The sequence below is a fragment of the Balaenoptera ricei genome, chromosome 4, assembly GCF_028023285.1.
Source record: "Balaenoptera ricei isolate mBalRic1 chromosome 4, mBalRic1.hap2, whole genome shotgun sequence".
Taxonomy (NCBI): Eukaryota; Metazoa; Chordata; class Mammalia; order Artiodactyla; family Balaenopteridae; genus Balaenoptera; species Balaenoptera ricei.
This window is the reverse complement of record NC_082642.1, coordinates 61,712,348-61,736,968: the sequence shown is the minus strand read 5'-3', so window position 1 is coordinate 61,736,968 and position 24,621 is coordinate 61,712,348. Positions and strand designations below refer to the sequence as shown.

Sequence of the window (24,621 nt, the reverse complement as noted above, 5' to 3'; positions counted from 1 at the left end):
ATCCTGGGACCAGACTCTGAGAAAACACTTGAGTAAAGTATATATTATATAAAAATGAATTTATCCTAAAATCATATTGGCTGTTGAAGGCTCACAGTTAAATTCCTCCCCAGGAATTGCCCTGATTGAAGGACACCCAAGGATACCCTTCTCTTGGTAGCAGCCTGCATCTGTTGATGTTGATGTACAAAGGTCAAGCATGTCTCAGAGGTCATACCAGCTCCTGAACCTGCAGGATTGGCTGGCCCTCTGTCACAGCTGCATCACAGTTCACTCTCTCTCTGAACAATTCTGATTTTCTTATAACCCCACAGGTGTTGTTCTCAATTGCACTCCCTAATAAACCTCCTTCACACATCTGTAGGAAACCCATCCTGCACAGAAGGTAGCCTCTTACTTTGAAAAACAAAAAAGTCAGATGCTTTTTTGTCCCCCTTAGTATGAAGATAATTAATGAAAGGAAACATTAAAAAATATGCCACTGATTGTCATACCAGTAGAGAGATATAAAATACCCTTCTTAGAAAAAACATATTTTATTGAGTGTAGGGTATTAGAATTTTCAATGTAAAGGAAAAATTATTAATGATCAGAAAGAAAAGACATTTTCTTCTATTCACACATTAAGTCAAAATATTTCCTTAACTCCTTTAGAGCACAATGTTTACTATGTTAGCTTGAGTTGCTTTGTTTTTTCTTTTTAATTGCCTAATAATAAGTACACTTTAGTCTAAAAAAAAAAAAAAAAAAGAAAGAAAAAGAAAGAGAAAAACTTCACCAGCCAGAATTCTTGAGTTTGGCCACAATCTAGCACAGTAAGGTATTTAAAGAAATAAAACTAATTTCATTTTCACAAATATCATTTATATCCATACTACAAACTCTGTTTCATATCTTAGTCATGATCACAAGTTAGTCACAATGTTGTTTCTAACATAAAATCCAATTCTGGTATTATCTTTATTTCTTTTCCTAATTTTAGAATCATTTCCTGGCAGTTTTGACATTTATAATTTTACATTGCTTATTCTTAAAATTTAAAATATATCTTCCTGGAAGGAAAAAAACATTCAATATCCCACCAATGCTAAGCAATAAAATTAACATTTAAAAATGTTATAGCAATTGCAAAGCAAGAAAAAATATGAAGTTGGGAATCATTAAATATAGTGGATCTTCCTTGTTGAATATTTTAATGATGAACTGTTATAAGGATTTGTATTTACTATTGTTCAAAGAGTACCCAGAAAATTAAATACAACAAAAGGTGGATAAGGCTTGACCAACAGGATGAGGAATTAGACATATTTGTTGGTGGTATCATTATGTAAGGGATTTTATTATCATTATTTTTATGATTTGATCATAGGACATAAGACACAGTCAAACTGATACTGAAGTAGTAAGAGTTTTTACAATTTGTCTTTTTTTGTTTTGTTTTGGTGTATAACCCTCCTATGACCCACACTGATTTACATGTATATTATATATGTAATTGCATATATGTAATATATAAAATTCTAGATAAACATCAAACAACACTAGGGCTTATAGAAAGGAAAAGAATATGTATCTAAAACAAACAAACAAAACAAAACAAAGAGGACTGTGTATCTAGTTATTGATCAGTCAAATGGTAGTAAAGGAACAGAAAGTTAACCTTCGATGATAGGAGAAAAAGAAAAGAAATTAACATATGTGGAAATAAAAACAAAACATCATTTCCATTTAAAAAAAGAGAAGAGAGTAATTTAAGTTTAAACTTAATGGATTTATTATAACTTACTTTTGCTGATTATGAAATATTAGTTAATGATATAGTCCTCATCTATACCAAAATCTGCTCTTTTTCTGGTAGAGTTAGTCAATTATTTTTTGAGATGTGGAATTTTACAGGATATAGTTTTCTAGAGTGAAGCTTTTTTTTTGCTTTTTCTCTTATTATGATGACAGATTTGTGTTTTCTTAGAGATTATCTGTATGTGGGTCACCAGTGTTTCATGAGAATGTTTGTTTATAATTCATTATACCTAACAACAAAAGCATGAGGAGACCTTACAGGTGGTTATCCAGAAGGAAAAAAGCCAAATAACTTTTGCAGAAGGTAAGTGGTAGCAGTACAAATGCAAATACCGTCAATAGAAACTATGTATGTATGGTCATTTTCATTTTATATCAATCATTCGTATACTGGAGCTCATATTTACTTTTTCATAATTCTTTTAAAATAAATAATGACAATATTTTTGAAGGAAAGCAAAATTCCATTTTCTAAAATTCTGTTTTAGAATTAATACTATAAGGCCAACCTTTTATAAAGTATTTTTTAAATTTAATTTTTTGTTGATACTAATCTTAAGTAATTTCAGCCAATATAAAATATATTTCAGAAAGATCTCATTAATTAATACATTTTAATGAAGAATTAATTCTAGAACAATTGACTGAATTTGTCCTATGCAGAGTGGCGTAACTCTGCATTCACTTGCATTTACTTTTTTTCCTTCCTATGTCTAGTGGTGAGAAACCAATGAAATGAGGTTGAATGAAACAGCAATTATATTTTAAAGCCTTGCCAGTCTTCACAATTAGCTGCTTATCATTATGTTTCAAGAATAAGCAAGAAATTTGAAGATACCCAGTGAAATTCCTCCTGTGCTGGCTATTTTCAAATGACTTTTTGATTCTAAAACTGATTAATGTGATGATTTTGTATTAAAACACCCAAAATATGTTTCTTATTTATGTCTATTATGTTAAATAAAGAGACAGGAGAGATATTTCAAAATCAAACTATTTACTTTGCTGAAGCTCATAACCTATGTTGGATATAAAATTAAGATATAGTAGTTGACTGAGGAAACAATTTATGATAGCAACTCTAGATTTCTTTACATCAAAAATCCTCACAAATTCAATTAGCAGTTTGTAACAACTTTTTATACTAATTTTGTTGATGTTCTGAAATATATCATAGTTATTACAACAAGGATGTAATTTAGATTACAAAATCATGTCGGTATAGTCAGTGTCTAAAACGGAGCCATGTTTGAACATTCTGGGCTCTGTCTAAAACTGCATCCCGTGATGTAAAATATACCCTCTCTCCTCTCGATCTCTCTCTCTCTCTCCCCCAGATCTGATTAAGAACTTCTGATAAGGAAATTGGTATAGATCTAGCCTATGATAAAACTTTTAGCAAAGTACCTGGTGTATATTTCCAGCAACATCTCTGTACATCAATGTTATAGGCAGAATTTGTAAACAACTGAAATTATTTCTTTTTTGTACCCTTGGTCAGCCTAATTAAGCATAAAATGCTCAGGCTGACTCCTCTACTAAGTGATAATTTACAATCTCCCACCTTCCTAAATGTTCAAAATTCACTGTTTCCAAACTGCTTGTGGTTTTGTCTTTTGAATCTTTTATTCCTTTTATAAATCTTGTTTTTGCCTTTGTTGTACGAAAATGTCACATATATTGGTTTTCCTTCCTGTAGGTATAGGGTTAATATCAGCTGCTCTGTGGAAACCTGGAGTTGATCGCAGGGGATGCCTAAAGCCATGGTGCTGACCTTGGTCAAACGTGATTGAAACAAACTAAATAATGATTAATATAATCCTATAGTGAGGTCTGAGAGATCAGAGGGCAGGCTGAACCAGCTTGTCAACATTGTTTGTAGAAAATATACACATTCATAGTTTTTACATGGTTTCCATTATGATCTCTTGGTTACTGCTATTAAGCATGGTCATGAAGGCTGATGTTAGCTATGTGACCAGATGGGACTAAGAGACCCCTCCCTGTGTATAGGACTGTGATTGCCTTTAAAACAAGGCATCAAGCGTTTGTCTTGATAGTTGGAAGACAGAATGCATCCTGTGTAGTTGAGAATGGGCCCTGGTAACTCAACAGGGCTTCTCTGATATTTGTCTTTGCTTTATTTCTCTTGCTATACCACATTCTTTTTCTTTATTAAAACCTTACATGAGTATACCCTATGGAATCTCATGAGTCCCTTCAATTATCTGACTGTGTAATAGATGCCTCTTGTATTTAAGTAAAAAGTTCCAGATAATTAACTATGTCCTTAAGTTATTCTTCTGCTTAATAAATAACTTAGTTTTCTGAACTGTGCTTATAAAAAACAAATTCATTGTTTTCATGATACATCCCTCATAAACATCTGAGGACAGAACCTATTAAAGGAGATTTTCTATATATATGCAGAGGGTATCAGCATCTATAGTAGTTGTCACCTTTGTATCAAGAGGTTTCAGGAAAGGGTTGGAAGATTTGTAAAGGCCAAATTTTAAAATAGCTGAAAATAAGGCTGGTGTCCTTTCTTGTAGTCCATCTGGCAGCACCATTTAAATCCTATCACAAGTATTTTATATAGCTAGTATAGTAAAGATTATTGTGATCCCCATACATTTCTGTACTTTGTGTCTTGTGAAATTGTGAAAGAACATGATATATATATGATATATATAATAAATATATATAGATCAATAGATCAATATATGATATATGTATATATTAATTGCTGTGGCCCAGATCAAAATCCCATAGTTACAGTTTTCTCACAATTAGGTGTGACCTTGGTTCAGGTAGCATACTGATCTACTACAGCAATACTCTGCCCTTTCAGAGACATAAATGATTCTCTGCTTATTTACAGTAGTCCTCTACAGTCTACAGCCTGTGAATTTTACAAGAACACAAACCCATTTTATATGTCACAAGCCTGTGACATAGCAAAACAACATTTGAAGAAGAAAACTATGGGCTGAAAAAAGCTCACATTGGAGTGCTGGTAGTAGAAATTTCCAAAGTTTGTGGCCCTCTGCACAAAGACAAGTTTCTTTTAAAAAAATATTTTCTTCAAGAAAAATTTAAGCTGAAAGAAAGTAATGATTTTTTTTCTCTCTGATAGCTGTTCTGCCTTTATAAACTGAGTGGTTTCACTATCTCTTATTGTTAAAAGGGTCTGTGGGGCACCTGGTGTATTTCTGGGACATGCCAAGTTTTGTTCAGTGTCAACGTTAAGTACCTGGTGGATTGGGAAGGTATGGCAGGGCTTAGCATCCCTCTGGCCATAAGATATGTAACCAGGACACCCCATTCCTAGGGCAGCTGAAAATGACACTTGCTCTGGAGTGTGTGGATAATCATGCCTTTAGCTGAAGCTACATAATAAAAAATCCTTTTAATACAATTATTACAATATTAAATTCCTGTGCCTGTGAACCACTCTGCACAATTCACTCATAAATTAAACAAGGTCATTTGAGAGCTAACACAGACCTCGGAAATTCTGAAGAAACACAGAAACATTAGAGGGGCATGGTTAATTTTGTCTGGAAGAGTTCAGTATGAATTAAAGCGTAACAAAAGTTCTCGTACATCTGAGAAACGACACATCACCAATAGCTGCCTCGAGCTGTACTAAAAGGTGGAGTTCAAAACTGCCTCATTGTCCCTCGAGGTTGAATATTACTCTTCAGAAGTTAATTATATGCCAAAGAAAGATCACCATTTGTTTCTACTAAATGGCCACCAAACATTTCTTTTTCTTTTCCAAACCTCATCAGCTTAGGTTTATATAATACTCTTCCCCCCAAAAAATTGATGAGAAACTCACTTTCCTCCAAATCTTTGGATTGATCACTTACCTAAAACTTCTTCTCCTTTCTATTGTTTATCTCACCCAGATATAGACGTAGGAATGTTTTTGTATCTGTTTTTTAAATTTGAGTATCAAAATTTTATTATTTTCCTATAAGATATATAATTCTTTTTATTGTTGTTCTTTTTAAGCCCTATCTCTTTTTAAAATAATACTTTTTAAGCTAAGAGATCTAGGAAAGTTGCAGAGTTGGTCAAGATTTTCAGTAGTCTCTCAAGACCAATGTACTAGGTAGAAGTTCAGGATCTTCCTTATTCCAATTAGGGGATCTTAAGTTTCCTGTATTAGTGATTATGTCACATAAATTATTTCATTTATCTGAATCCAAGCTAACTTTTCTATCTTTTGCTGGACACCCTTTCATCCAGTCGTACACACACATATAATTCCTTAAAAACCACTAAGACCTTTCTTGGGCTATTTCAACTTTTGGAAAATCTATACCCTTGAATGGTTAGAAAATTTTTATTACTCTTTTAAAGTCTAGGAAAATAAAACTGAATTTTTGAAGCTTTCCAAGATAATCATAGGGATACCTTTTTTGCACTCTCGTAGCATATAACTGTGGACAATTATAGCTGATGCTAATGCTAAAATAATAGATAAAATTTATTGAATACTTATTATTTGTTAAGCACAAAAAAGCATTATCTCTTTTTAATTTTAAAGATAGTATTATTGAATAGCTAAACTTATTATGTGTGTAAGTGGTAATGCTACCATTTTAATCTGGGTTTATCTGATTTTTAATAATCCTGTACAGTGTCCCTATGTAACAGTTCCTATTACACATTATTTTGAAAATTTATTTCAACAAACTGAAGTAGACTAAAATCCTAGAGCAGAAATCTTATCTATTATGGTTGACTACTAGTTTTTAAACTATTGCTGGACAGATAGCTTATACTTAATAATTAACAAATGAATGAAAGAACAATGTAATTGATTTCAGCAGTACCAGAGAACGAATTGAGTATTTCATTTGCAAGAGTTCATTTGAAAACAGGGTCATTCATGGAAGCTTTAATTCTAACATCAAAATGTATTTATTATCTTTGTGTTCTTTCCAAGATATTAAATTCTACATTAATATACAAAATAAAAAGTATTTTCTTAGGTAATCAATTTATGACCATAAAAGGTTTTAAAATTATTATTGAAACCATGAATTATTTCAGTCCCTAAACTGGAAGATTAGACAAAGAAGCAGAACAGTATATGCTTAGCAATGTAAAATTGAGGTCTTAACCATTTGTGGTCATTGAGACTTTTCAAAGGAAAAAACAAAAACAGTTTCAAAATCCTATGTATGTTCCAATTCGTGAAATTTCCTTCTACTCAACTAAATTTCTCCTGAACTTTCATATCTTCAAATGGAATTACTTCCTGTGCTCAGCTGTCGAGAAATTTGCAGTATGGCATTATACAGCTGTCAAAATCCACCCACGGGACCTGATTTGGCAGTTTACACAAGCAAAACGTCTACTGACACTAGGGACAGTTACCATATTTAGCATTTGTTGGGAATGTAGGAAAAGAATTGCTTCATTTGGAAAAATCTTCTTAGAAATTATTCTACACGTAAAAAGGGAAAATATAAGAAGAATCAACTGTGCTTTTCAGAATATATTTAAAAAAATCAAAACCCAGAACACATTTGTTTTAATTGCAAAAATTCATGAAAATACTAAAGATATTTTTATATTATACCTTATAGTCTAGTCAAATATCAGTAATAACTTTCTTATAACATGCTCTAAAAAAACCAAAACAAAGTAAATGACTCTTTGAATTTGAAGTGAGTCCTGAAACAAAACACAAATCAAAGCAACCACTTTTGAAATACATTCAGGAGGAAGGGTTACAAGAAATGAAAGGCTAGAAAGCTATTGTAAAATTTTAAAAGAGAAAATGGTAAGTCAGCAACCTTATAAGTAAGTCTCTACTCAAACTTATAACTCTTCTTTACATTTACAACAAGATAAAGCAGGTTTATGAGGCTAAATGTCGACAGTTAGAGAAAAAAGTTTTCAAGGTAAAGACTTCGTGGGGGAGTCTCAATTCTGAGAATAAAGTGGAGAGGTTTTATCACACAGCAGTGTTAACATCACATTGGCCTGAAAAGAATTCGCTGATGGAAGATCAGGTGTGTCAGAATTCTTCTCCCTACTTCCTCTGTTTGGAGAAGTAGTAGATTTGGCCAAAACGGAAACTGAGAATATCGTATCCAAAGATAGTGAACAATATGCTGGGAATTTTGCCCAAAATGAAGATGAGTGTGGTGCGCTCTCCCTTTCATACTGTAAAGGCATAGTGGAGAGGCAGACTGCTTACTCTTCTCTGTCAACACCCTAGTCAGTGAGACCTCCAGTCTACATTCCACCCACATCCCTAGATAGCCAGCAGACAGCCTTTCCTTCCAATGAAATACACTTAAAATACCTTTTGCAATTAATATAGTCCTCTCCTAATAATTTGAACACCACTCCAAGAACTGTCAGACACTTAAGGAGTACCAGCAACAAAAAACAAAGATTCAACATTTAAAAAATAAAACAACATTGGAACCCACCTTCCCCACCTTGCCGATCCCGTTTACAATACATAAGCCGGCCTTGCCCATTCCCAAGTCCAACCCTCCAGTCCTGACCTGGATCCCAACTCTCTGATGTACTTAGATATTTTGCTCTTGAAAGTATCCCCTTTCCCTACTGAATAATTAATTTCCCCCTCAGTTATATCATTCCCCTATACAAGCACACTGTAATATGCCTTACTGCAATACAAAACCAAAAAAACTCCCTGGGACTTTTTATCTTCCGGGCAAATGCTCAGTTTCAATTTAGAACCAAACTCCGTAAGAGGCTTGTTTGCTTCCTGTTCTCTAAACATCCAGTCCAATCAGGCTTTTAGTACCACCATGTCTCAAAGGTCATCAATTGGATCTGCATTACCAACCCCAAAAGACTATTAGGACTTGAAGACTGGGAACCCTGTAGCTAGGCAGGGACACCCAGCGAATGCCCCCAGAAAATAGAGGCAAGTGGTGGCCTAAATTGTGCCCGTCCTGTCTGGTGCTGTCTATGCAGCTTCCTGGTGGTGGCGGTGGCAGCTGTAGCTCTTGCTTCCTCCAAGACAGCTAATTCCTCTGTCAGTCACTGCACTAGAGCACAAAAGGAGAGCTGTCACTTCTGGGAGGAAGAAGCTCTTCTTTGACACCCATACCTTAGTGTGTTTTCTATTCAGCAAGCAGAAACGCACCTTCATTCGAGTGGATCATATATGACAACAAGGATGTCACCTACAAAGATGTGATCACCGAAATGCAGCAGATGGCTCTTCAGAAAATGTCTGGGATTGCTACTCTGCAAAAGGATATGATTATTTTGGAGAATAGTAAGTTTTTAGCCCACAAAGCAGAAAATGAGAAAAAATAAAACTTAAATGACGTCAGTTAAAACAGCAAGTAATGGATGAAGTGATCAAAGTCCAAATAGATAAAAAATTAAACTTCAGTCTAGGAAAGAGTTGCATTAAAAATATATTCACTGAATGAAAGGAAGCTACATGAAACGAGGACAAAGTTGGTAGCAGCACATGCCCAGCAAGGTGGGGCTCTCAACAGACAGGAGTGACACTGAGAGTGCTGGCCTTAAAACCTTGTAGATTCATGCAAACTTTATAATATTCAATATTTATCAACCTGTATTTACATGTTTAACACTAGCTCTGAGATTATATTGGCTATGGGTATAATACAGTTCCTATTTAAAGAATCTAAATACTAAAAAGTAGAATACTGCCTTTTTTCTCTTCATTTCAAAGTTTAAACTTGCTTTTGATTTTATGCAAATTATGAATATATAACCAATGAAAATATGTCATGAACTTCATAACAATCTCTTTTCCATTTGGTTGTCTTTGTAATGCTGAATGTTGCTGGACAGTATTCACTCAGCTGTACAGTAAACTTTACCTCACCAGTGGTGTGCTGCAATAGTAAATATTTGTATTATAATCTGCAATTTAACGTAATTTGCGCACATAGGCTTTGGGTGCTCCATTTAGAAGACACAATGCTTTTATTACATGAACCATTCACACTAAACAAGAACTCCAAACTCTCTTACCCAACGCCTAACATCAGCTATTCCCTGTACCACATTTTTGGTTTCAGGGTATTTTGTTTCAACTGTAGCTGGTTGGTGTGATTGATCTCCGGTGGCCTTGGCCTGCAGTGGCTTGAAGCAGGGTTTTGGTTCCTGGCCAGAGATTGAGGTCAGGTCATTATGGTGAGAGCACCGAAACCTACTCACTAGACCAGTGGTCAGTGACAAGGGCCTGTCCCTTCGTCTTTGCAGAAAAGAATTCCCACAAAGATGGAAAGTAGTGAAACAAGTAAAGTGTTTATTAGGAGAAAAAGAATACAGTACGTGTGTATAGACACACGGGCGGACTAAGAGAGAGAGTTGCTCCCTCATGGTAGTTTGAATCACTTATATGGGGCATTTCTTCCGGGTTTTCTTTGGCCAATCATTTTGATTTGCCTGGTTCAGAGTCCATATTTGGTATATCTCAGGATCCTCCCATGTGTGCGCACGCATCTCTCGGCCAAGAATGGATTCCACCGAAGAGGCCTATGGGTAGGTTGACATCACTTACTATGGGGTGGTGCCCCCTCTTTTTTTGACCTCCATGGAGCCTTTCTGCAGAGCATGTGTAGTCAGGGAGGTCTCCTTGATTTCAAGAATGAGGAATATGTGGTCTCTTGTCTTCTATCTGGGCAGGGTCCAGCCTCCTCTCTCAATTGTCCTGCTATTCTCATCTTGGAGTATCGGTCCACAGGGAAGGAATCTCTAATTGCTTTCCCTTGGCCTGGGGGGTGAGGGTGGGGCACCTACCTCCCGCCTCATGATGATACAGCAGGATTTCTGCAACCAAAGTAGTTTTTCCCTCACTGTACTAGTAAATTATTCTTATGGTTACTTTTTATGTACCTTCTTGTAAAAAAAATTTAAATGTTGTTGCCTAATAAAATATTCAAACTTAAAAGCTTTTGCACAGTGAAAGAAATCATAAAATGGGGAAATCTACTGACTGGGAGAAGATATTTGCAAATGATACATGTGATAAGGAGTTAATGTCCCCAATATATAAAGAGCTTATACAACTCAGTATCAAAAAAACAATTTTAAAAATGGGCAGAAGACCTGAATAGACATTTTTTCCAAAGAAGACATACAGATGGCTAACAGGCACATGAGAAGATGCTCAACATCACTAAGAGTTAGGGAAATGCAAATCAAAACTACAATGAGATATCACCTCACACCTGTCAGAATGGCTATTGTCAAAAAGACGACAAATAATAAATGTTGGCGAGCATGTGGATATGGAGAAAAAGGAACCCTCCTACACTGTTGGTGGGAATGTAAATTGGTGCAGCCCCTCTGGAAAACAGTTCCTCAAAAAATTATAAATCGAACTACCATATGATGCAGCAGTCCCACTCCTGGGCATACATAATATAATGGAGAATTTTCTTTTACCTCTTTTAAAACACAAGATTTCTGTCTCCTGCCAATGATTTTAGAAGTATGCCTACTGTCCATTTGTGGAATTATACACTAGAAAATTTGTGAACCTTGCTCGATGGCTAGACAGAAAACTCTTGCTGGGCTACTCTGCCTTATAAGGATTCAGATCATTTTAAACATTAGGCAATAGCACTGAGGAGGCAAAAGACAAAACATCTGCAACAACTTTGGTCCTAGCACACAGGGAAATTAGCCATAGCTTGATGCTCAAAATATATCTTTCTAGACACAAATGAAAAACATCATTGCCAAATGCCTAAAACAATATATCAGATGAATAAATATGTTTGTTTTTCCATTTCATCCAGTAGTCAGTCTTCATTCTTGCTGAGGGCTCTTCTGCTATCTAACATTTCTCTTTCCTCCATCTGTTCCCCACCCTCTGTCTTTTTTAAAGCTGCACTAACACCTTTACGTTCTTACTGCTTCATTAATAATCATGACCTGTTTTTGTGTGTCAGGGAGGAAGAAATTTTTCTATACCTTTTTAGGTTCTTCTGGCTGGTCTAGAATTAATTTGACATGAGACAGATTAACAGAAAAAAAAAATCAAACAAAAGTTTAATAACCTGTATACATGGGAGAGATCCAGAAAAACTGAGTAACTTGCCAAAATGGCTGAAGACTTCACTTTACGTATTTGCTTCAGCTAAAGACTAAAAAAGGACATTTAGGGTGGAGAGAGTCAGTTATGGGAGGTTGCCAGGAAAAGCACAGTAAAAAAGAGTAAGGTTGTTAATGCAGATTTAATTCACTGCCTTCTCCATTGATAAGAGTTTCTAGAGATTTGGTCATCCTCCTCTTCCTGTTACAGAGAGGAATACACTCTTGCAAATGGAGATTCCTCTTATAAATGTAAGTGATTCTTACAAAAGGATCATTCCCACTTGATTTGCAGAGTTTCTCCCAGGTCTGCTGTTTCTTAGAAAATAACCAGCTTAAAAATTAATATGCCAAAGAGATGTATTTTGGGGTGGCAAATTCTGCTCCCCTACATGTATATGTTCTTCATTAAAAGCACTAATTTTTATTTTGGTGCTAGTTTCATTATCTTAGATTGGTTTTCAGCTTAATATCTAGCAAAAATGAAACCTGAATGTACTCATTTTTTCCCTTACCTATACTAAGTGCCTTTGCTGAGAAATCACAACACTTGAGTCAAACCAGAAATGTTGCTGAAATTTATATCTGAACCTTTTAAAACCAGACCCCTGATAATCAAGAGGTATAGTTGCTGTTGCATAATAAATGGGTGGGTCAGGGAGGAATCAGTTTTCTTCTAGGTCATCACTTGGACACCTCTTAATACCCTTTGCCTGATTTTGATGATAAATAGACAAGTTCAACGGTCATGGCCTAAGAATGGCATAGTGGCCAGTGGCTAACACCCCTCAGAGAAGAGAGTTTGAGGTTATAGACCCCAGAGGTGCTAGCTGAGAATGAGGGGAATCTAAAATGGATAGTAAAGATAAGTAAGAAAAAGTCTAGTTTTGACTGTGGCCTCAAGACCAGCTATCATGACAGGTGCTGTAGTTTGTCCCACCAAATTCCCACTTGTAAATTTCCCCCAGGAAAAAAAGCCCATCAGAATCCTGTAGTTGCTTCTTCTAGAAGTTTTTATTTAAAAAATGTTTCCAAGAAGTGCAAAGGGGGCTCTCATTGACACTGTGACCCACTCTCTGGATGCCCCTTCAGTAATTACCTGAACTTATTCCCCCAGATGTGACAGTACTCCAGGCTGAGTGCCTGTAGCTGTAGAGCTTTCCAGGAATTTTCCTCTGCTAGAGACATCTCATTCTTGGTCATGCTGCCTTCCGGGGGGAGACTATATCCAATGACTGCTTGATGTGGACAGCACAGAAAATTTTTTCCTGTCGGGACTAATAATTATTTCTGTTTTTAATTTAGTTCATTAGCAACCTACAAGGATAAAATATAAGTTTAGAATCTGAACTTAGAAAACATAACCTATCTCTCCTCCCAAAAATTAGAAGTCTGTGACCCTACAGAATCCTTATAAAACTTAATCTGAGAAGATGTAATACAAATATTGAGTGTAATGATACATAACATTTTAGAAATAGTAAATTTTAACTCTAGGAACTATTGGGGAGCTTGCCCAATAGTTTGTTCTTTTCTCACAACATTATTTTGCTACATCTTGTTTCAAAAGAAAGAAACTCTGAATTAGAAATCAGTCATTTACAACTATCTTTGCTTTAATTGGTATAATAGTGGCACTCAAGTAAAGGACAGTTTTGTTTTACATAGGATTATGCTAGATTAAAAGGAAATGTGGATTTGTTTTTAATCTCACAGCTTTAGAAGTAGCATCAGTGTGTATTGAGAAGAAAGGCTGGGAAAGAAAGGCGGTAGGTTGTACTGAGGGAGCACAGAGCAGGGATAGTATGTGGTAATCTTATGTATATATTCACCTGCCAACTGATGAGGGGAAAAGTGCTTGGCCTACCTCTCTTAGGTTAAGAAATGCAAAGTAAGTGAGCCCCAGATTAATGGCAGGTAATGCCACAGATTGGCTGGCTGAAGCTGACAAGTACAATGTTACTCGAATGTAATGCAAAGTTTAAAAGTTCCACATATAAAAAAGCTTATATGCAGAATCTAAAAAAAAAAAAAAAAAAATGATACAAATGAACTTATTTACAAAATAGAAACAGACTCACAGACTTAGAGAATGAATTTATGGTTACCGGGGTGGGGGGGGCGGGGAAGGGGGGGGAGGGATAGACTGGGAGTTTAAATTTGGCATATACCCTGAGAAAATCATAATTAAGAAAGAGACATGTACCACAATATTCATTGCAGCACTATTTACAATAGCCAGGACATGGAAGCAACCTAAATGTCCATTGACAGATGAATGGATAAAGAAGATGTGGCACATATATACAATGGAATATTACTCAGCCATAAAAAGAAACAAAATTGAGTTATTTGTAGTGAGGTGGATGGACCTAGAGTCTGTCATACAGAGTGAAGTAAGTCAGAAAGAGAAAAACAAATACCGTATGCTAATGCGTATGTATGGAATCTAAAATAGAAAAGGTACTGATGAACCTAGTTGCAGGGTGGGAATAAAGATGTAGACCTAGAGAACCGACTTCAGGACACCGGGTGGGACGGGGAAGCTGAGGCGAAGTGAAAGTAGCATCAACATATACACACTACCGAATGTAAAATAGTTAGCTAGTGGGAAGCAGCAGCATAGCACAGGGAGATCAGCTCGGTGCTTTCTGACCACCTAGAGGGGTAGGATAGGAAGGGTGGGAGGGAGACGCAAGAGGGAGGGGATATGGGAACATATGTATGCATATGGCTGATTCACTTTGTTGTACAACAGAAACTAACACAGTATTGTGAAGCAATTATACTCCAATAAAGATCTATTAATAAATAAATAAATAAATAAATAAATAAATAAATAAATAAATAAAATAGATAACCAACAAGGACCTACTGTATAGCATAGGGCACTCTGCTCAATATTATGTAACAACCTAAACAGGAAACTAATTTGAAAAAGAATAGATACATGTATATGTATAACTGAATCACTTTGCTGTACACCTGAAACTAACACAACACTGTTAATCACCTATACTCCAATATAAAATAAAAAGTTTAAAAAAGTCAATCTACATGTGACAATCCATTGATTAACTGATTTTTCTTTTTGAGTAAAAATTTTATAAAAGAGTATAAGGATAGTGTTTACAACTAATTATTTTGAACCCTCACCCTTATTTTAGTAAAATGTAGTCCAACCTCAACAAAAAGAAAAATAACATAAAAGAGGAGTTAAAGTGAAGAATAGAATGGTAAAATAAGTATTAACTAGTGACATAAAGAAGTTGCTGATGATATTTTAAAAAGACAGTGTATTGAATGGAGAAGAAAGCAGTGATTTGTCACATTATACCACCTGCTTTCTGGAGTGATATGAAATACATTCCTATGAAAAATTCACCCTTCCTATACAAAGAAAATATAATTAGTTGTATCCTTTGTTTAGTAAAATCCATTGGTAGAAACAGTGTATTTTTCCTCTGGTTCACAAAATAAAAGATCCAAAGAAACGCTGTAAAAGAGGAGTTAGAAAAATTGAGGCAAGCAAAGAATTTTGGCCAGAAAGGAATGCTGGAATGTAGAGCTGAGACAGTTATAATCACAGGCTATTAGAGCTAGAATGGCCCTTGGAGATAATCTTGTCCAAAGCATTCAATGTTTTTGTTAAACCTAAGAACTGAAGTGATTTTCAGGGTTACAATTACTAAGTGAAAGAAAGAGAACCAGAATTCTTATCTCTTGATTCCCAACTCTGTGCTCTGGTCTCACATAACTTGAAGTCCAAATTGCTCCAGTTGTTCTGGGAGGTCTGTGGAAAAGTGGAAAACATGTATCTAACATGCAAAGTACACGATCCAGTGAGTCCCTATAGATTCAATACATTATCCATTTCAATCTGATATCCTCTGTGTCTTGCAATAGAGTTGCAGGAGGTTGCCACACGCATATTCTAAGGGCCAATCCTAAAAGTTTTTAAAGTTAGCTTCAAATATTTTATTTATGCTATTATGTCTTAAACCACCTCTCTCCTGTCAGTGCTATCACTGTAGTATAACATGGGCAATGCTTTCTCTCAGGAATAACATCCTCAGGATGAACTTCAAGCACTTTTTCTGGGTCCATTTTCCATGTCTCACTGAATCTTCACACAGATGATCAATAGGAATTTTAAAGCTACATCCCAAAGACATTTTATTTACTAGGGTCTTACTATAATTATATGTATGACATCTGGGCTGTAAGTTTTTCTGTTGGTAAATTAGATACTATAACAAGTATGATTTTCATATTTTATGCTCTGTATTCCCTGGGATAGTATCCCAAATTAATTAAAATCCATTATTGTATGAAATTTAAGTTGAAATTGTAGGAGAATGTGTTAGAATATTTCCTTTCTTCAATGACTTTAACCATCATGTAGAGACATAACAAGATTTTATATATATATATATTAAAATAATATATCAATTAGCATATAATTTTTGTCACAGAGTTGAGGAATATGTAGTTCATGATTTAATTCAAAACTCCTTTAAAATAGACTTATTTGTTTATAAAATGATGAGAGTTTATAGTTGTATCTAATAATTTAATGTATTTCAATAAAGTGTAAAATAAATTTCCACACAAGACCATGAATATGTTTATTTTTAGGTAGAATTTAAAGATTAATAGTAACCTAGGGCTTCCCTGGTGGCGCAGTGGTTGAGAATCTGCCTGCCAATGAAGGGGATACGGGTTCGAGCCCTGGTTTGGGAAGATCCCACATGCCGCGGAGCAACTAGGCCCGTGAGCCACAACTACTGAGCCTGCGCGTCTGGAGCCTGTGCTCCGCAATAAGAGAGGCCGCGATAGTGAGAGGCCCGCGCACCGCGATTAAGAGTGGCCCCCGCTTGCCGCAACTAGAGAAAGCCCTCGCACAGAAACGAAGACCCAACACAATCAAGAATAAATAAATAAATAAAAATTTAAAAAAAAATAGTAACGTATTGTCAACATATGTATGAGGAATTTCTTAATGTTTCCAAATATCCATTCTCTCTTCCTTTCTTTCTTTCCACTTTGATTTTTAGCAGGGCATATTGCTTTCAAGCTGCTGATGACACCTTCCAGCCTCCCTTGCAACTACATGTAGCCATGTGATTAAATTCAGGCCAATGGAACTGAGCACAAGTGAGGTATGCAACTTCCTTGAAAGTATGTGAGGTTTGCTTTCACATCCTTGAAAGCAAAGTTAGTTGCCTCACTCTCTCCTTCCACTTCTTACCCTCTTGGAAAAAGAAAAAAAAAATGGGTACCACAGGAACATCGTCTTTGATCACAGAGATGACAGATGTTTATTGAGAATGGTAGGTGCTCTTCTGAGCTTAGAGCAATATGGATAATAGGGAGGTGTATTATAAGCGTTTTCAAAGTTCCCTTGTCAACCAGGAAGATAAAGATTTACTTTTAATCATAGACAGATGTACTTTTAGATGAAGAAATATTAGAAATTCATATATATTTTATATAACTGTGATAGATGATTTTTTTCTTTTGAAAATGTCTAAAAACAGGGTTTAAGCCACAGATTTATATGAAGACGTGATTCCGTGAATCTATAAGCAATTCTAATAGAAAAGTCAGGGCCACTCCACTGACAAGAACAAATCTAAGTGCTTTCAGAAGTGACCTCAACACTGCAATTAGAAATGTCCCAGGAATGTTATTTAAGGGACACCTTAGTTCAGGAGCTCAGCAATGTCCTCAGTGGACTCCATTTTTCCAGTTTATGGAACTCTAAAGCCGTATAGCTTCGAAAGACTCAAAGTGTCCAGAATAATCATTCAATTGGGATTGTTCAGCCAAACACAGTCAAAGTTATTTTGGAGTTTCCCCTGTTTCACCTGTAGGAATATTGCTTCTAAGTTTTTATAATGATGTTGTCACATGGAGAACTTTTAAATGCATCAATAAAAATCTGCTAACACTTATTTTTAGAAAAAAAGGGAAAGATTTATAAGTTTCCTCCTACTTTTGAGTCATGTCATGAATCATTGTGTATGCCAGATCCATTCTTGTTTCACTTCATGCCTCTTTCTTTCATAATCACTCCCACAGACAGCAGCTCTAGTAGAAGATGTGAATTTATACTTCTATATTAGATTACAGTCAAACATATTTTATAAAATTTTGCATGCCAGATTACCTAGATGGGATCAGCAACTTCTCACATTATAAATTATGAGGAATTATTAATATCTGGGATAGTAGCTTAGACTGATTTTATAATGTGCTGATAAACGTTTGTTAAAATATATGGAACAAAGAGCATAACTGAGATATCTGTAAAAAATAGAGACAGTTTCTGAATTGGGACAGTGGATCAATTTTGATAAAGTCATTGTACCACTAGATTCTATTCAAATATAAAAGAATGGCAGTGCCTGTATTTTTTTTTTTTTTAACTAAGATGGTACTGAGAACATGTGCTTACTAAAAATGATGTAAATTCTAAGTAGTGAAATATAAAATGTCTGTGAAATTGGTAGCAATCTTGTGGAATATTTTTATAACTAAATGCATTGTTATGCACAGATTTTAGTTGTGCATGGAACACCATATTATTTTATTCTCAATTGCATATAGTATTATTACTCTTATTAACAGATTATTATCACATAATATTATTCAATCTGCACAACTCTAAAGAAAAAAATGTACATGTTCCCAGATGTTTCAAAAATTTGCTAGTAATGTGACTAAAACATTTTCTCACTTATTTGGAGCTTATGATTTGTGGTTCTGTGAAGTATAAACGTCTATCTAAGCCATTTCTTCAACTGTAGTGGATTCCCAATCTCACACTTAAGAGAAGAGTTGGTTCTATATAATTGGCTTGCTTTTCTGATGTTTATTCTTTTTGTTCCACCAGGTCTGTGTAAGCTACTTTGGTTGCTATACCTTGAGGCCAATCTCTAAGGTCTGTATCAATAGTGTTTTCTTGCCATCGGTCTTGTTTTTTTATTATTATTATTTTTTTAACATCTTTATTGGAGTATAATTACGTTAGACTGTTGTGTTAGTTTCTGCTGTATAACAAAGTGAATCAGCTATACGTATACATATATCCCCATATACCCTCCCTCTTGCGTCTGCCTCCCACCCTCCCTATCCCACCCCTCTAGGTGGTCACAAAGCACCCAGCTGATCTCCCTGTGCTATGCGGCTGCTTCCCACTAGCTATCTATTTTACATTTGGTAGTGTATATATGGACATGCCGCTCTCTCACATTGTACCAGTTTACCCTTCCCCCTCCCTGTGTCCTCAAATCCATTCTCTATGTCTGCGTCTTCATTACTGTCCTGCCCCTAGGTTCTTCAGAACCTTTTTTTTTTTTTTTAGATTCCATATATACGTGTTAGCATGTGGTATTTGTTTTTCTCTTTCTGACTTACTTCACTCTGTATGACAGATCTAGGTCCATCCACCTCACTGCAAATAATTCAATTTCATTTCTTTTTATGGCTGAGTAACATTCCATTCTATATAGGTGCAGCATTTTCATTATCCATTCATCTGTCGATGGACACTTAGGTTGATTCCATGTCCTGGCTATTGTAAATAGAGCTGCAACGAACATTGTGGTACATGACTCTTTTTGAATTATGGTTTTCTCAGGGTATATGCCCAATAGTGGGATTGCTGGGTCATATGCTAGTTCTATTTTGAGTTTTTTAAGGAACCTCCATACTATTTTCCATAGTGGCTGTATCAACTTACATTCCCACCAACAGTGCAAGAGGGTTCTCTTTTCTGCACACCCTTTTGAGCATTTATTGTTTGTAGATTTTTTGATGATGGCCATTCTGACCAGTGTGAGGTGATACCTCATTTTAGTTTTGATTTGCATTTCTCTAATGGTGAGTGATGTTGAGCATCCTTTCATGTGTCTGTTGGCAATCTGTGTATCTTCTCTGGAGAAATGTCTGTTTAGGTCTTCTGCACGTTTTTTGATTGAGTTGTTTGTTTTTTTGCTATTGAGCTGCATACACTGCTTGTATATTTTGGAGATTAATCCTTTGTCAGTTGCTTCGTTTGAAAATATTTTCTCGCATTCTGAGGGCTGTCTTTTCATCTTGTTTAGGGTTTCCTTTGCTGTACAAACGCCTTTAAATTTCAGTAGGTCGCATTTGTTTATTTTTGTTTTTATTTCCATTTCTCTAGGAGGTGGGTCAAAAAGGATCTTGCTGTGATTTATGTCATAGCGTGTTCTGCCTATGTTTTCCTCTAAGAGTTTTATAGTGTCTGGCCTTACACTTAGGTCTTTAATCCATTTTGAGTTTATTTTTGTGTATGGTGTTAGGGAGTGTTCTAATTTCATTCTTTTACATGTAGCTGTGCAGTTTTCCCAGCACCACTTATTGAAGAGGCTGTCTTTTCTCCATTGTATATTCTTCCATCCTTTATAAAAGATAAGATAACCATATGTGCGTGGGTTTATCTCTGGGCTTTCTATCCTGTTCCATTGATCTATAGTTCTGTGTTTGTGCCAGTACCATACTGTCTTTATTACTGTGGCTTTGTAGTATAGTCTGAAGTCAGGGAGCCTGATTCCTCCAGCTCCGTTTTTCTTCCTCAAGAGTGTTTTGGCTATTTGGAGTCTTCTGTGTTTCCACAACAATTGTGAAATTTATTCTTCTAGTTCTGTGAAAAATGCCATTGGTAGTTTGATAGGGATTGCATTGAATCTGTAGGTTGCTTTGGGTAGTATAGTCATTTTCACAATGTTGACTCTTCCAATCCAAGAGCATGGTGTTTCTCTCCATCTGTTTGTATCATTAATTTCTTTCATTGGTGTCTTATACTTTTCTGCATACAGGTCTTTTGTGTCCTTCAGTAGGTTTATTCCTAGGTATTTTATTCTTTTTGTTGCAATGGTAAAAGGGAGTGTTTCCTTAATTTCTCTTTCAGATTTTTCATAATTCATGTATACGAATGCAAGAGATTTCTGTGCATTAATTTTGTATCCTGCTACTTTACCAAATTCATTGATTAACTTTACTAGTTTTCTGGTAGAATCTTTAGGATTCTTTATGTATAGTGTCATTTCATTTGCAAACAGTGACAGTGTAACTTCTTCTTTTCTGATTTGGATTCCTTTTATTTCTTTTTCTTCTCTGATTGCTGTGGCTAAAACATCCAAAACTATGTTGAATAACAGTGGTGAGAGTGGACATCCTTGTCTTCTTCCTGATCTTAGTGGAAATGGTTTCAGTTTTTCAGCATTGAGAATGATGTTGACTGTGGATTTGTCATTTATGGCCTTTATTATGTTGAGGTAAGTTCCCTCTATGCCTGCTTTCTGGAGGGTCTTTATCATACATGTGTGTTGAATTTTGTCAAAAGTTTTTCTGCATCTATTGAGATTATCATATTGTTTTTCTCCTTCAGTTTGTTAATATGGTGTATCACATTGATTGATTTGTGTATATTGAAGAATCCTTGCATTCCTGGGATAAACCACACTTGATCATGGTGTATGATCCTTTTAATGTGCTGTCAGATTCTGTTTGCTAGTATTTTGTTGAGGATTTTTGCATCTGTGTTCATCAGTGATATTGGCCTGTAGTTTTCTTTTTTTGTGACATCTTTGTCTGGTTTTGGTATCAGGTGATGGTGGCCCATAGAATGAGTTTTGGAGTGTTCCTCCCTCTGCTGTACTTTGGAAGAGTTTGAGACGGATAGGCGTTAGCCCTTCTCTAAATGTTTGATAGAATGCGCCTGTGAAGCCATCTGGTCCTAGGCTTTTGTTTGTTGGAAGATTTTTAATCACAGTTTCAATTTCAGTGCTTGTGATTGGTCTGTTTATATTTTCTATTTCTTCCTGTTCAGTCTCGGAAGGTTGTGCTTTTCTAAGAATTTGTCCATTTCTTCCAGGTTGTCCTTTTTTTTTTTCAGGTTGTCCATTTTATTGGCATATTGGAAGGTTGTGCTTTTCTAAGAATTTGTCCATTTCTTCCAGGTTACCCATTTTATTGGCATAGAGATGCTTGTAGTAATCTCTCATGATCCTTTGTATTTCTGCAGTGTCAGTTGTTACTTCTCCTTTTTCATTTCTAATTCTGTTGATTTGAGTCTTCTCTCTTTTTTTCTTGATGAGTCTGGCTAATGGTTTACCAATTTTGTTTATCCTCTCAAAGAACCGGCTTTTAGTTTTATTGATATTTGCTATTGTTTCCTTCTTTTCCTTTTCATTTATTTCTGATCTTATCTGTATGATTTCTTTCCTTCTGCTAACTTTGGGGTTTATTAGTTCTTCTTTCTCTAATTGCTTTAGGTGTAAGTTTAGGTTGTTTACTTAAGATTTTTCTTGTTTCTAGAGATAGGATTGTATTGCTTTAAACTTCCCTCTTCAAACTGCTTTTGCTGTATCCCATAGGTTTGGGGTCATCGTGTTTTCATTGTCATTTGTTTCTAGGTCTTTTTTTTATTTCCTCATTGATTTTTTCAGTGATCTCTTGGTTATTTAGTAGTGTATTGTTTAGCCTCCATGTATTTGTATTTTTTAGTTTTTTTTTCCAGTAACTGATATCTGGTCTCATAACGTTGTGGTCGGAAAAGATACTTGATATGATTGCAATTTTCTTAAATTTACCAAGGCTTGATTTGTGACACAAGATATGATCTATGCTGTAGAATGTTCCATGAGCACTTGAGAAGTAAGTGTATTCTGTTATTTTTGGATGGAGTGTCCTATAATTATCAATTAAGTCCATCTTTTTTAATGTGTCATTTAAAGCTTGTGTTTCCTTTTTTGTTTTCATTTTGGATAATCTGTCCATTGGTGAAAGTGGGGTGTTAAATTCCCCTACTATTACTGTGTTACTGTCAATTTCCCCTTTTATGGCTGTTAGCAATTTCCTTATGTATTGAGATGCTCCTGTGTTGGTTGCCTAAATATTTACAATTGTTATATCGTCTTCTTGGATTGATCCCTTGATCATTATGTAGTGTCCTTCTTTGTCTGTTGTAATAGGCTTTATTTTAAAGTCTATTTTTTCTGATATGAGAATTGCTACTCTAGCTTTCTTTTGATTTCCATTTGCATGGAATATCTTTTTCCATCCCATCACCTTCAGTCTGTATGTGTCCCTAGGTCTGAACTGGGTCTCCTGTAGACAGCATTAATACACGTCTTGTTTTTGTATCCATTCAGCCAGTCTATGTCTTTTGGTTGGAGCATTGAATCCATTTACATTTAAGGTAATTATCAGTATGTATGTTCCTATTATCATTTTCTTAATTGTTTTGGGTTTGTTATTGTAGGTCTTTTCCTTCTCTTGTGTTTCCTGCCTAGAGAAGTTCCTTTAGCATTTGTTGTAAAGCTCGTTTGGTGGTGCTGAATTCTCCTAGCTTTTGCTTGTCTGTAAATGTTTTGAATTCTCCGTCAAATCTGAATGAGATCCTTGCTGGGTAGAGTACTCTTGGTTGTAGGTTTTTCCCTTTCATCACTCTAAATATGTCCTGTCACTCCCTTCTGGCTTTCAGAGTTTCTGCTGAAAGATCAGCTGTTAACCTTATGGGGATTCCCTTGTACGTTTTTTGTTGCTTTTCCCTTGCTGCTTTTAGTATTTCATTTAATTTTTGCTAGTTTGATTAATATGTATCTTGGCGTGTTTCTCCTTGGATTTATCCTGTATGGGACTCTGTGTGCTTCCTGAACTTGATTGACTATTTCCTTTCCCATAGTAGGGAAGTTTTCAACTATAATCTCTGCAAATATTTTCTCAGTCCCTTTCTTTTTCTCTTCTTTTTCTGGGACCTCTATAATTCGAATGTTGGTGGTTTAATGTTGTCCTAGAGGTATCTGCGACTGTCCTCAATTCTTTTCATTCTTTTTTCTTTACTCTGCTCTGCATTAGTTGTTTCCATTATTTTATCTTCCAGGTCACTTATCCGTTCTTCTGCCTCAGTTAGTCTGCTATTGATCCCTTCTAGAGAATTTTCAATTTCATTTATTGTGTTGTTCATCATTGTTTGTGTGCTCTTTAGTTCTTGTATGTCCTTGTTTAATGTTTTTTGTATTTTCTCCATTCTATTTCCAAGAGTTTGGATCATCTTTACTATCATTACTCTGAATTCTTTTTCAGGTAAACTGCCTATTTCCTCTTCATTTGTTTGGTCTGGTGGGTTTTTACTTTGCTCCTTCATCTGCTGCGCATTTCTCTATCTTCTCATTTTGTTTAACTTACTGTGTTTGGTGTCTCCTTTCTGCAGCCTGCAGGTTCTTAGTTTCCGTTGTTTTTGGTGTCTACCTACAGTGGGTAAGTTTGGTTCAGTGGGTTGTGTAAGCTTCCTGTTGGAGGGGACTGGTGCCTGTGTTCTGGTGGATGAGGCTGGATCTTGTCTTTCTGGTGGGCAGGACCATTTCTGGTGGTGTGTTTTGGGGTGTCTGTGAAATTAGTATGATTTTAGGCAGCCTCTCTGCTAATGGGTGGGGTTGTGTTCCTGTCTTTCTAGTTGTTTGGCATAGGGTGTCCAGCACTGTAGCTTGCTGGTTGTTGAGTGGAGCTGGGTCTTAGCATTGAGATGGAGATATCTGGGAGAGCTCTTGCCGACTGATATTCATGGGGCTGGGAGGTCTCTGGTGGCCCAATATCCTGAACTCGACTCTCCCACCTCTGAGGCTCAGGCCTGACACACTGCCAGAACACCAAGACCCTGTCAGCCACATGGCTCTTCTGTAGGATGATACCTCTCTACTT

At 35.7% G+C, this 24,621-nt stretch overlaps 1 pseudogene; it reads left to right on the top strand.

Moving 5' to 3' along the window:
• The first annotated feature begins 7,693 nt into the window (after window positions 1–7,693).
• Window positions 7,694–9,355, top strand: LOC132364353 (mitochondrial calcium uniporter regulator 1-like; annotated as a pseudogene).
• Window positions 9,356–24,621: the final 15,266 nt, after the last annotated feature.